The sequence below is a fragment of the Triturus cristatus genome, chromosome 8 (genome assembly GCF_964204655.1).
Source record: "Triturus cristatus chromosome 8, aTriCri1.1, whole genome shotgun sequence".
NCBI lineage: Eukaryota > Metazoa > Chordata > Amphibia > Caudata > Salamandridae > Triturus > Triturus cristatus.
In genome coordinates, this window is record NC_140591.1 from 1,372,244,343 (window position 1) to 1,372,256,724 (window position 12,382).

The following is a 12,382-nucleotide window of genomic DNA, read 5'->3' on the forward strand; positions in this document are numbered from 1 at the left end:
TGGCATCATGAGTGCTGCAGTAGCATTTAATTTTCAGGCCCGGGGTACATGTATCATATATTATATTATAGTATATACTAGTAAATGAAATGTGCCAATCAGGTATTGGCTAATTTTGCCATGTTTTAAGGAGAGAGCACAAGCACCTTAGCACTGGTTAGCAGTGGTAATGAGCACAAAGTCTACATGCCACAAAAACGAATTCAGCAAAAAATCAGAGGGGTCAGGGCAAATGATTTGGAGATAACCCTGCAGAGAGGGCCAGATCCAACAGCCATCTTGTCAGTTCTAGGTATAATGGCTTCCTCTTAGATGGTGTTAGACTATTTCTTTATTTGACAAAATATTCAAATCTTTGGATTCACAAACATTTGTAAAGAAATTGTTCTGTGCTCTTAAAGTGCCAACTTGTTGTTCAACAAACAGACAGTGCTCTATTTTGAATTTCATTCTATGGCAGTATTTGTGATTATAGGTTCACCACTAACAATATTTCTTTGTTGAAATGCTTTGTTCTTGATTGTTTCTGCGAGCATATTTTATGGTCACTTTTGGAGTGATGAGCCCTTTGCTGCAGTATTTCAATGCTATATAACATTTTTAAAAAACGTTTGTAGTAGCTGTTGCTGTCTACTTTGAAAAAAATGATATGGGGATTCACTGTCCAATGTGGTGTATCTAATGTCAGTCGTCCGTTCACATTGTGCAGTTTGTTGCACATTATCATATTTTTAATCAAACTCTAACATTTCTTAGTATATGATATTGTTTATCTCTACGATGTTTTCTGTTTTTGCTTTTGGTGATTTTATCCTCTTCCTTGACAAATCACTACAGTCTTCAGTATGTTTTATAATACAGTCCACTTTTTAAGTCTTCCTTGGTACCATTAATCAATAATTGTTTGCTTACCACTTTTCAGTCATATTGTATGTGAACCCCATTTGTAACTTAGGCACACTGGGTTTCGTAGTGCACACTTATCTCAATGTACTCAATGCACACTGAGACAGTGCACTCAATTACACTTAAACATGCTCTTTTATCAGCACAGATTGACACTATCACAGATCATGCCTGCTCTAAGAGGACTGCATAATTGAATGACTGCCATTGGCTGAAACCATGGCTCAGTCCTTCACTGTTGTTGATCTGGCCTTACTTTGAAGAAGGTACAGAGATCCCATACAGATGGGAGCAGTCTATGAGGCCTGCATCTAGATGGCTGGTGGATCCTTGGGACCACTGTGATTCCCTCCCAACTATCACCCTTGGAGGCGCACTGACTTTGAGCCAGCATCTATTGGTACGCAATCAATCCGCTTCCTGACAGTGTCTTGCAGTGGCATAGCTAGACCTTAGACCGCCCAAGGTGATCCTTGCGTTTGCGCTCTGTGGCAGCCATATTGAAGAGCGGGGGGTGGGGGGTGCTGGTGGATTCCTCGAATTGTTGCCGTCCCGCGACTGCTGCACTGAGGGAAGGGGTGCTTGCCACTCCAAAACGGTACAAAAGGGGGTGGTGATGGACGGAGCATCAGAACCAATCAAACACTCACACCCAGTCAACAGATCTGTGTTTGATCCATCACCGTTCTTTAGCCCACTCTGCCACCCCAGTTCAGACATGGCCATATGCAAATCAGTCTGACCCTGTGCCTCATGGGAACAGTCCAGCCCGAACTGCCAAGCCATGCCTTCCCTGGACCGGAAACAAGCTTCCTAGGACCGGTTTCTGGCATTTCAGCCGTCTTCAGCCAGGCTTGCTTGAATCCAGTGGCAAAGTGAGCAAGGGACTCACGTCTGAGCATACCCTGCCAACTTATGGCGAACAAAGCGGTACAAAAGGGGGTGGTGATGGACGGAGCATCAGAACCAATCAAACACTCACACCCAGTCAACAGATCTGGGTTTGATCCATCACCATTCTTTAGCCCACTCTGCCACCCCAGTTCAGACATGGCCATATGCAAATCAGTCTGACCCTGTGCCTCATGGGAACAGTCCAGCCCGAACTGCCAAGCCATGCCTTCCCTGGACCGGAAACAAGCTTCCTAGGACCGGTTTCTGGCATTTCAGCCGTCTTCAGCCAGGCTTGCTTGAATCCATTGGCAAAGTGAGCAAGGGACTCACGTCTGAGCATACCCTGCCAACTTATGGCGAACAAAGCGGTACAAAAGGGGGTGGTGATGGACGGAGCATCAGAACCAATCAAACACTCACACCCAGTCAACAGATCTGGGTTTGATCCATCACCGTTCTTTAGCCCACTCTGCCACCCCAGTTCAGACATGGCCATACGCAAATCAGTCTGACCCTGTGCCTCATGGGAACAGTCCAGCCCGAACTGCCAAGCCATGCCTTCCCTGGACCGGAAACAAGCTTCCTAGGACCGGTTTCTGGCATTTCAGCCGTCTTCAGCCAGGCTTGCTTGAATCCAGTGGCAAAGTGAGCAAGGGACTCACGTCCGAGCATACCCTGCCAACTTATGGCGAACAAAGCGGTACAAAAGGAGGTGGTGATGGACGGAGCATCAGAACCAATCAAACACTCACACCCAGTCAACAGATCTGGGTTTGATCCATCACCGTTCTTTAGCCCACTCTGCCACCCCAGTTCAGACATGGCCATATGCAAATCAGTCTGACCCTGTGCCTCATGGGAACAGTCCAGCAGGTAAGAGCTGGGGGGAGGCAGCCGCCCCTAAATTTCATGCCGCCTGGGGCAGAACCACCCCCGTGCTACGCCACTGTTGTCTTGCCATTGTGGACATATCTATAATATGGTACATGCACAATGGCTAAGGGTTCCCTCATTGGCTTGTGATTGTGCTGGCCCACATATGGCTTCTTGCCTCTATTGGTGGAAAAATTGTGAGCATCCACAGAATTGGTGCAGCTTCCAAATGCATTTTAAGAATAGTAGTCTTCCACTATTTTGTATTTTCCTTTTCAAAGGCTTTCTCCATTGTCATGAAGCACCTTCTGCACAAGTTAGACTACCAATCTTTGCATTGATAGGTGGGGTCCTTTTTTCAAACATTTGATTGACCCATACTCCACTACATTTTCTGTGTTCTGCCACTTTATATTGTGGAAGTGGTAGATTCGTTTCTGTCAATTGCTACAAAATTTCTGGTTGAATAAAGCTCGGTTTCCTTTATTGTACACAGTGTTGAATACAGCACGATCTTTGGGAATTAAGGGCCAGTAATTTTCCAACTGTGAAAGATTTTTAAGAATTCACCTATGTACTAAAAGGTTGGTTCTTAAACATATTAATCATAGTGGGTCTCAAGCTGACCTACCTCATGAATATTAATGAGGGAAGTTGAAAGTTGCTACCACTATGATTGGAGGCCATCACAGGCATGGTGGCCTCCTGGGGCCTGCAAACCACCAAATCTGTGATAGCATTTCGATATAGTAAACATTTTTAAATGCAGCCATTTTGTGACCCACAAAAGGATTGTGTGTAAAGGACAGAAGTGCAAAGGTAACTCTCAATGGCTGTCTTTAACTTTAATTTGTCAAACACTTTAAAAGCATTTATTCAATACCAACAGGATAGAACATGATTTGGTATGCTTTTTACAAGATTAAGACAGATTCGAGCTTTGAAACAGCCATTTTGTAATCAAGCATAACCTATGTAAGAGTCACACATTTAGTGCCGATACACGTGTGTAATACATGTGCATGATGTATACATTAAGGACAATACATTTTGGGCTGGTTAAGCGATATTGCTTTTGGGTTTGATCTAATTTTTCTTTTTATGTGGTGTATTTTTGTATATATTATTTATTTATGTATTTATGAATTTGTAAAGCTCTGTATTTTCTAAGGGCACAAAATCTATAGAGGGTTTTACACCTTTCTCTCCTTCTTGTATTTTGCATTCCTTTTCTTCTAATTGACTTTCTGGTATCAGCTTATCTTGCTTTGAATTAAATATATTGTGAATTTATTTTTTTGCCTTAAAAATTAAATAAAAAGAGAAATAAAAAAAGAAAATTACCTGATGAAAAAAAAAGAATTTCAACACGATAAAACATGAGTCTGTATGCTTTTTCCAAGATTAAGAAAGACGTGTGTCTTGAAACAGCCATTTTGTCATCAAGCATAAACTATGTAAGAGCCACACATTTACTGCTTATATCACGTGCGTAATACATGTGCATGATGTATGCAATAAGGACATACATATTGCTCACGCAGATTCTGAACTGCTGTGCTAAAGGTGACACACTTGGGTTAGTGTCACAGTAGTGGTTAAAGACATGCGATGCAGATGTGGTGAATATTTATATTATAATGTCCTTTACCTAATAACCTAATTTACACCTCGAACCACTTCATTTATGTTTTGCTGAAAATTCTTTAACATGCACTGGTCATATGGTCTTTATTATAAGCTGCATGCAACAAGGTGTCCCGTAAGTGAAATATACTTCTTATGAATACATTTGGAATTGGTGTATCATCTTATACATAATGCATGCATAACAAAATATGTAACGAGAAAACCAGATTCAGAAGTGTGCCAAGTAAAAGTCGGAAATCTCTGAGTCAAATTTTGTGTGATTTACAATGCTTTTCGCCATTCTGGTTGTTCCACAATCACAAATTCAAAATGGTCCCATGAATATATTGCAATGTTCAGCAACAATCCAATGCTGTGCATTCTCTAACAATAAACCGCAGATTCATTTCTGCCAGTGATGATTCAGTCACTTTACAATTACATTTAAGGGGCCAAGTGCATTTTAACCTTTTTGCTCCATACAGAAAAATCTCAACTCCTACAACTGTATGAAACTTGGGGCAAATTTACAAGCCCCTATCGCCAGCACAAAGTCACTTTCAGCGACGTTGTGATGGCGAAAGGGGCCTTGCCCTATTTACAAGGCAACATTAAGCAACTTAACATGGCTTAACACTACCTTGTAAATAAGGCACCCTTTCATTCTGTATTTAGCGTGAAAGGGGAGGGCAATGGATGTTGCGGTGGGCGTCCACCACAACACCCATTGATTTTGATGCTGCCTCCTATTTACAAGGGCAGCATAAACAGGAGGCAGTGCCAAAATGAAGACCAGGAAAAACCTGGTCTTAAACAAGCAAAAAGAGGAGAAATGCTTTTACTTCTTCTCATGTTTGTTGTTTCCATGTGTGTTGCCTTGTGCAGAAGACATAGAAAAACAGCAATTTGCCTGTGATTGTTTATGTGCAAGAAGATCCCCTTCCTGCACATAAAAAATAATTTAAAAAAAAATGCTGTTTTTCAACTTCTTTGTGTGCTGCATTAAGTAGCTCACAAAGAAGTTACAAAACAGCCTTTAAAGATTGTTAATGTGCAGGATGGGACACCTTTCTGCACATAAACAATCTCCCCCTCAATACAGGCACCCTTGTACTTTGGGGCAAGAGTGCCTGCATTGGTGCTAGGCAGCTAAAGTTAGCGCCAGCGAAGGGAGAAACGCAGGGCTGCACCATATTCTTGTACACATGGTGCAGCCCTGCGTTTCTAAAGTGACGAAGCATGTCATTAGCCTTCTCGGCTTAATAACAAGCTTCTTTACTTTATTGTAAATAAGCCCCTTGGTGCTGTATGAATGTCATTGAAGTGACGTTTACGCCCTAATTCCAGCATTTTCAAGCACTAGCTAAGTGAGTGAAGTGAATGGGGTGGGAAATTCTTTCAGGGTTTTTCTGGACACCAACAAAGTTACAGCTTAGTGAGTGTTCAATTCCTTTGAAATGGCAACCCTACACTTCGCTTGGGGACGGCGATGTGGCTGAGCCTGACCAATAATTTAGAACACCACACAAATAGCAGTGTTCCCCTAGGAATCATTCATGTCTTAATTCATACATGGCTGAAAGGTTAATGTAATGAAAGAGAAACCAACACAAATGGTGTTTGAAGCTGTATATTCAAGTATACAAGTATCATGAGAGAAAGGTCAAAGGGTAGTCAAAGTAGTCAAAAAACAAATGCAGGTGCTGCAAGTGACGGCACAGTGCAAGTGCAATGATGTGAGCTATACAAAAAAAGATATTCCACTATCAATACATACAATATGTACAATATTGTACAGTAATTTAGTACAGAAGAAAGCCATTTCGACTGGGATATTTCTTGTTGTCACTGCAAAATCCGATTCTGTGAAGCAGGATCCTTTACATTTGCACAAACCTAGATACTCAAAAAATATGTGAATCAGACCCATTATGTGTACATTATGCATGATTCATTTCTTCATGTATGTGAATTAGTGAAATGATCTAACATCTGCTCATAAGTAAATGGAGTTTACGCTTGGCATTGAGTTATTCTGTTTCTAAAAGGACTTTGGAAATCAGTCAGAGAGATATTTCTGATTATTCAGTATTTAAGTAAGACTTCACAGAGCTTTACGTTGTATCATTTTACAGTGCCCGCCATTTAACAAGTCCACAAATACCAGCAACAAAAGTATGTGCACACTACGAACGCATTGCAATCACGAATATATGTTAATTGGAGCAAAAACAAAACACCATGCGGTGGAAAGAAGACTGCAAAACATCTCGATCATCGCAGATGCCTCTGCTAATGGGTCGAGTTTCGTACCATATGCGGGTGGAATTTGTTGTCAAAGCAGAAGTAAATCCTAATTAGGGTTTCAATATCCCCCATGTGGGAATAATTAAATCACTTACAAATACAGTGATGTAACCTCGTTACATGAGAATAAAGAATAATATAGCCATGGCAACGTAGTGAATGCAGAGTTATCACTTCATCACTGTGTCATAAGTAAGATAAATCCTGTAAGAATGGTTTCAATGGCAACCTAATGCAGACCAGATTATCACACAAAAATGTATGCCCAGTGCTCTTGAATGGAAAGAGAGTTAGATTTCAATAGATCCCCTTGAACTTATGTATGACGTCACACACTAAGGAAACTGTTACATAGCAACAGCATATTATTTATAAAATAACATCTATTTCCTTGCATTTATTATAAATAGTTCAATAAATTATGGCTTTTTACATAATGTCAGTAGTCTTGTGCATTCCAATACATTTAAAGCCATCATGATTGAATTATCTACATTTGAATCTATTCATGAGATCCAGAGTTCCTGTGGCAAACAATGCATCTCAGGGCATTACATGCTCATTATAGCATAATCATTTGCTAATGCCTTCACATCAATTGTAGATTGTGTATAAGCAATGTAAACTTGGGTAGGGGATCAGACACAACATTTGTAAGCCTTCACAGTACATGCGTTTGATATTTCTGACTTCAGTTTTGTGGATTTCCGGTTGAGAGGTGTATTTTATAGGCCTGGGCAAAAATTTCGTTCCGTTCGCGGAAATTGCGATAATTTGACATTTTTGCGTTCCGCGGAGAGCGCGAAAATGTCAAAAATTCCGGTTTCCGCAGCTTGGCGATAATTTGTTTCTTGCTCGCGCTGAAAAATAATACATTCTCGCGCGCGCGCGATCGCCTTACCTGAATCGCTGCGTTCGCCGACAAGTTTTCTTGATCCGGTCGCGTTCTCCATGAGATGTTGTATTGTTTTTAGCCATTTGCGCTGTCTCGCGACAGTTCGCGCCCGCAGTGACGTCATGCGTCGCGCGATCACGTCTTTCTTCTCGCGATCATGCACCGCGAGAACAACTCAAAACAAGATGGTCGCGCCCGCAAGCAACCACATGGGTAAGTTGGAGACCCGCAACCATGCAGAAAATCTCGCGAACATGCCGGAAAAAAACTTCCGCATCTTCGCGATATTTCTGCCTGCTTGCGATAATTTTAAACATTCTCGCGATAATTTGCGAAGGTTAATTCCGCAAATTCCGCCCACCCCTAGTATTTTATTGCTACTAAATATAAAGGGGAGGATGTTTAGGTGATTGAACGTGACAACTCGAATGGGAGCTCTGTGTGAGAAGAATGCCATTATTGTAAATCAGGATGATGTGACCGTCATTTAGTTGACCAGGTATTCAGAAATGGGCAATAGTTGGCTAAGTCTTCGATTATGGGTTATGATTTCTGCACATTCCATCAAGGCTATCATAACTTTAATTTGTAGGAAATTATATCCAATTTAAAATCACGCTCTTAAGGCATACTTCAATGAAGTTGTTCAAGGCAATGTTTGGAACTCATGAAAGGCCTTTATTTGGAATGACCTGACAAGTGTAAGCACTGAATAACAGCCTGTTTCATGTATGCAGGGAATTGTCCTTTCCATATGTAAGACAATCTCTTCTTAGTCTGGGATGTGTTTACTGACTGCCCTTGAGCAAGGACTATTGTAGTGAGTGTCACCGACCTCAAACATATTTTTAATGTTTATGCCAAGTCACTAGGGATGGAGAGTTTCCTGAACAAATATGATCTTAATACTCATCATACATACTAATTCACAACACATCTCTTGTTCTTTATAGTTTTGGGAAAACCAGTACTAAAGTAATTCTCGCCATTGATGCATTCATCTCAAAGTTGATAACACCTGTTCTTGCTCAATTTAATGGTCACTCGGTACTCCAATATAGGTAGATGTATGGTTTGCAAGAAAGACTCAAGCATCGCATACAGGGTGATGCCACATGCCGCATTTGTTGAAAATATTAATATATTCACCTCAGTTCGACCTGCATGTGTTACTTTAATAAGCAAAAGAGCAAATAGAGTGTAAGAAGACACTGTGGGTAAAAAAATAGGTAAATAGGTAGAATGCTTTCCCATGAAGCCAGGGGTGGGGGTGCAGTTAGATTCTAATGGAACAGAGAACTCTGAATACCAACATTGGTCAGAGCCGTTTGAGCGCGTCCGGGAGAGTGATGACAACCTCCGCCTGATGTATGATTTTGTCAGAATCCGTGCCCTGTGCGAAAATAACCAGCCAGTGAAATGGTTGGATTGCACAGTATTTGCAATCACTCTCCGTTCATATTGCAAATATATAGATAACATGATAGATAACATACCTTCTTCGATTCTTAACTGCCTTGTATCGCATATCTCTTCAGCTGCTGCTGCCTATGGAACAGTCAGTTAACCAAAGCGATGTTTCAGCCTATACTTGTCAGCTAGTATCAACGTCTTGTTTGCACTTTCTATAGCAAAACATGTAAGTGACACTTTCCCATTCCTGTATTACAGACATATTATTTTGTGTACACTTGTATTTATACACTTCCTTCAAGTTTGCAAATTTACAAAATGTTTATGTTCCATTGTTTCCACCATGCCAACCCCTGTCATTCGCAAGCCTTTCCATGTGTATACCTTTTGGATATCAATCTTCCTAAGCTACTCCAAATCAAGTGTGGCAAATGACCATTAGTTGATATCTTTACTCTATCCCAGTTATCCATTTTGAGCAGCATCAACACAATTTAACAGAGCATCAACACAATTTAATAGTGACCAGGTGAAAGGAAATTACTTTCTTTGCATGTTCACCTCCCATCTTTGGACTGGCACTCTTTGTATTTTGACTCTGGGAGCAGTAGCAGCCAGTGGTGGGAGAGCTGCTGGGCGCTGACGTGGGGTAGTGGAGGGGCATTGTGGGGGTAGTAAACTACGGATTGCGACCGATAAGAGGTAAGTAAACATATAAATAAATACAACAAATTTCGTTGCACGCTGCTTCGCCAAATTAGTTTACAACCCCCCACCCTGCCCCTCCCCCGCCCCACGTCAGCGCCCGGCAGCACTCCCACGACCGGCCGCTACTGCCTGAGAGTACACTGAGGCCTGCCAACCGGACCTTAGTGCCAGTGCTCTGACCCTATACAAAAGATATGACTTGGATACACCCAATTGGCAAGTACTAACTTACTTATTAGTAAGCGCCGGACTCCTCAAAAAGTTTGTTTCCTGCATTCATACACAGTAGTGACTCCAAGAATCAGTTGGCTCATCCTCTAGAACCAGCTCCAGGAACACAAGAGCTGATGAAACCCAAACCGACAAGTTGCTAATACCCGCAGATGTTTTGCCACTACCATTCGTCAGGCGTCCAAGATGAGAAATCCGTGATAGGCAAAAGTGGCACCTGTATGTGCCAGACTCAAGAGTGCTTTCAGATTCTGGATACGTCGTCCCCAAGGGATACTAGCTCCAACCAAGAAATTCTGCTTTGATTGCTGTACCACGAGAACAAAGAGGATGTTGTGGGACCACCGAGTTTCATGGACAACATCGCCTCCCACCACCTGTGGACCAAGGATTGTTTGAGCATCCTTTGGCTGTATCCTAGGCATCAGGACCACTCCATTGATATCTATTGTAGTTGTCCTGTAAAGTTCAGAACTTGCTTTAAAAATGCTCTGGTGGCCAGGTAACTGTCCAAAGTTTCCTCTCTGGTCACCTAGACATTTTCCCTGCTTTATTTAGTCACCCGACCCAGGCCACAGTACTTGCGCTAATGCTTTCAGACTTTTCAAAAGTATACAAGCTTTTTGGTGACCAATGCTTGTTTGCAGTTGCATTTAAAAGCGATTAAATCTTCTAAAAACTGTATAGCCGGAACTCTCTGGTGGATTTTGATGATCAAGGTCACAAAAAATTCATACAAATACGACCTATTGTTATAAATTGTTGTTGTGTCTCTTTATTGGTGTGTGACTTTCTTATTCCATGATTTGGTGCTGTTAAATGCTTCACACAAAGGGCCTGATAACGAGTTTGGTGCTCTGTGGACCGCTAAACCTGGGGTGACGCAGCGGTGGTGGTGCGGCATTGGCAATCCGACCACCGTATTCTGACTCTGGTGATCGGACCACCTTTGGACCAGAGCAAACCGCTGGGGATCCCCAAACCCTTGGCGGTGGCTGAGGATCGCAAATAGCTGGCTATGCTGCTCTGGCACCTTCAAGCATATTACGACTTTCCTCACTCCTACACTTTTCATGGCTGTGAGCCTGCCATGAAAAGGGTGGCAGTGAGAAAAATAAGGGGGCCCTACATGGCCCCCTGTTGCCTTAGGGCCTGGGGATAATTGCAGGGGGGCACATGGTGTTCCCTCCTGTGTTCATGCTCCCCAGTTCCTGCACGGCATTGACCACACAGTCCATGCTGTGTAGGAACTTGTTTTGGCGTGCCATTGGCACTGCAGTTCTAAGGCACACATTTGAGCCTTTGAACTGCACCACTGTGGGACCACAAAGCACCGCCTGCAAGACCACGAGAAAGCTCACAATCTGGCTGGCGGGGCCTGTTTGCAAGTGTACTGTATGATAAGGCCCCACAGTCATATCATAAAGTACACCCAAATCTTCACATTGTAGTCCAGCGGTAGGATCCAAAACTTGTGTTTAACTCCACCAGACAACTATTATGTTTGTAACCACTGATAAGAGACTACCAAGTTGACATCAAGAAAATGTTTATGGAGTTGATCAGTTCTGAAATGCCTAAGGCACCTGTTCTCTAGAAGAAAAGTTAAAAAGTAGCAAAAGGTTTTATTTACAAGTCTTCAAAGATGGAGAGCAGGGGAATTGACTTCGCTGTCCTACCTGCACTTCAGATCTACCCTCTGAGGTCACTGTGAAGGGAGAGAAAATCTTTCCAATGAAAACTATATGTATCATCATCATCATATCATCTTTATTTGATTTTGTAAAAAAAATCATAAAAGCAAATGTAAAAAAGACCATCATATCACAAAATGCAAATATTAAAACAAATAAAACCCAATCCTCACTAATCCATAATTTATTTCCATGACAACAATTATTCATTATTCATTATCATTAATTAATTGTATACATAACTGGTTATTCAGAAATCGTCTATAAAAACAACGAGTTATTAATCATTAAAGAGAGAGTCAAGAGATAAATCTTTTTCCTAACCTCAAGGCCTATGTGATAAAATTAAAAAATGCTATGCAAATCACCGGAGAATCAATACGCTTTAGAAAAATCAAACCATCCTTATATCATTTAAACAACTTTTCTCAGAGCACAGGACATAAGAAATATGAGTGGTAAGAGTCATAAAGAGGGCAAAATAACTTAAAATGACTAGTGGATTGGCAAGATAGTCCATAACAGGCACAGCTAGGCGACTAGAGAAACCAGGAACCCATAACTGGGAAGGCCCCAAGGCAATTAATCATATTTAGTTACAGACATAAAAGATAAAATCTATGATGTGGGGCTTTAATCCACTAAAAGTAGGGTTACAAACCATTGGTTGTAGCAATCAGAGTGTGATGCTGGACCACTGCCATATTAATTGCTTTCTCCATCCTTAAAGTATTTCTTAACTCAAAATATTGTAACTCTATTAGCCCATGGATTGATCAACCCAAGATCTTGTGTGGACTTCTTAACATAGTTGAGCCACGGATAGATTGTG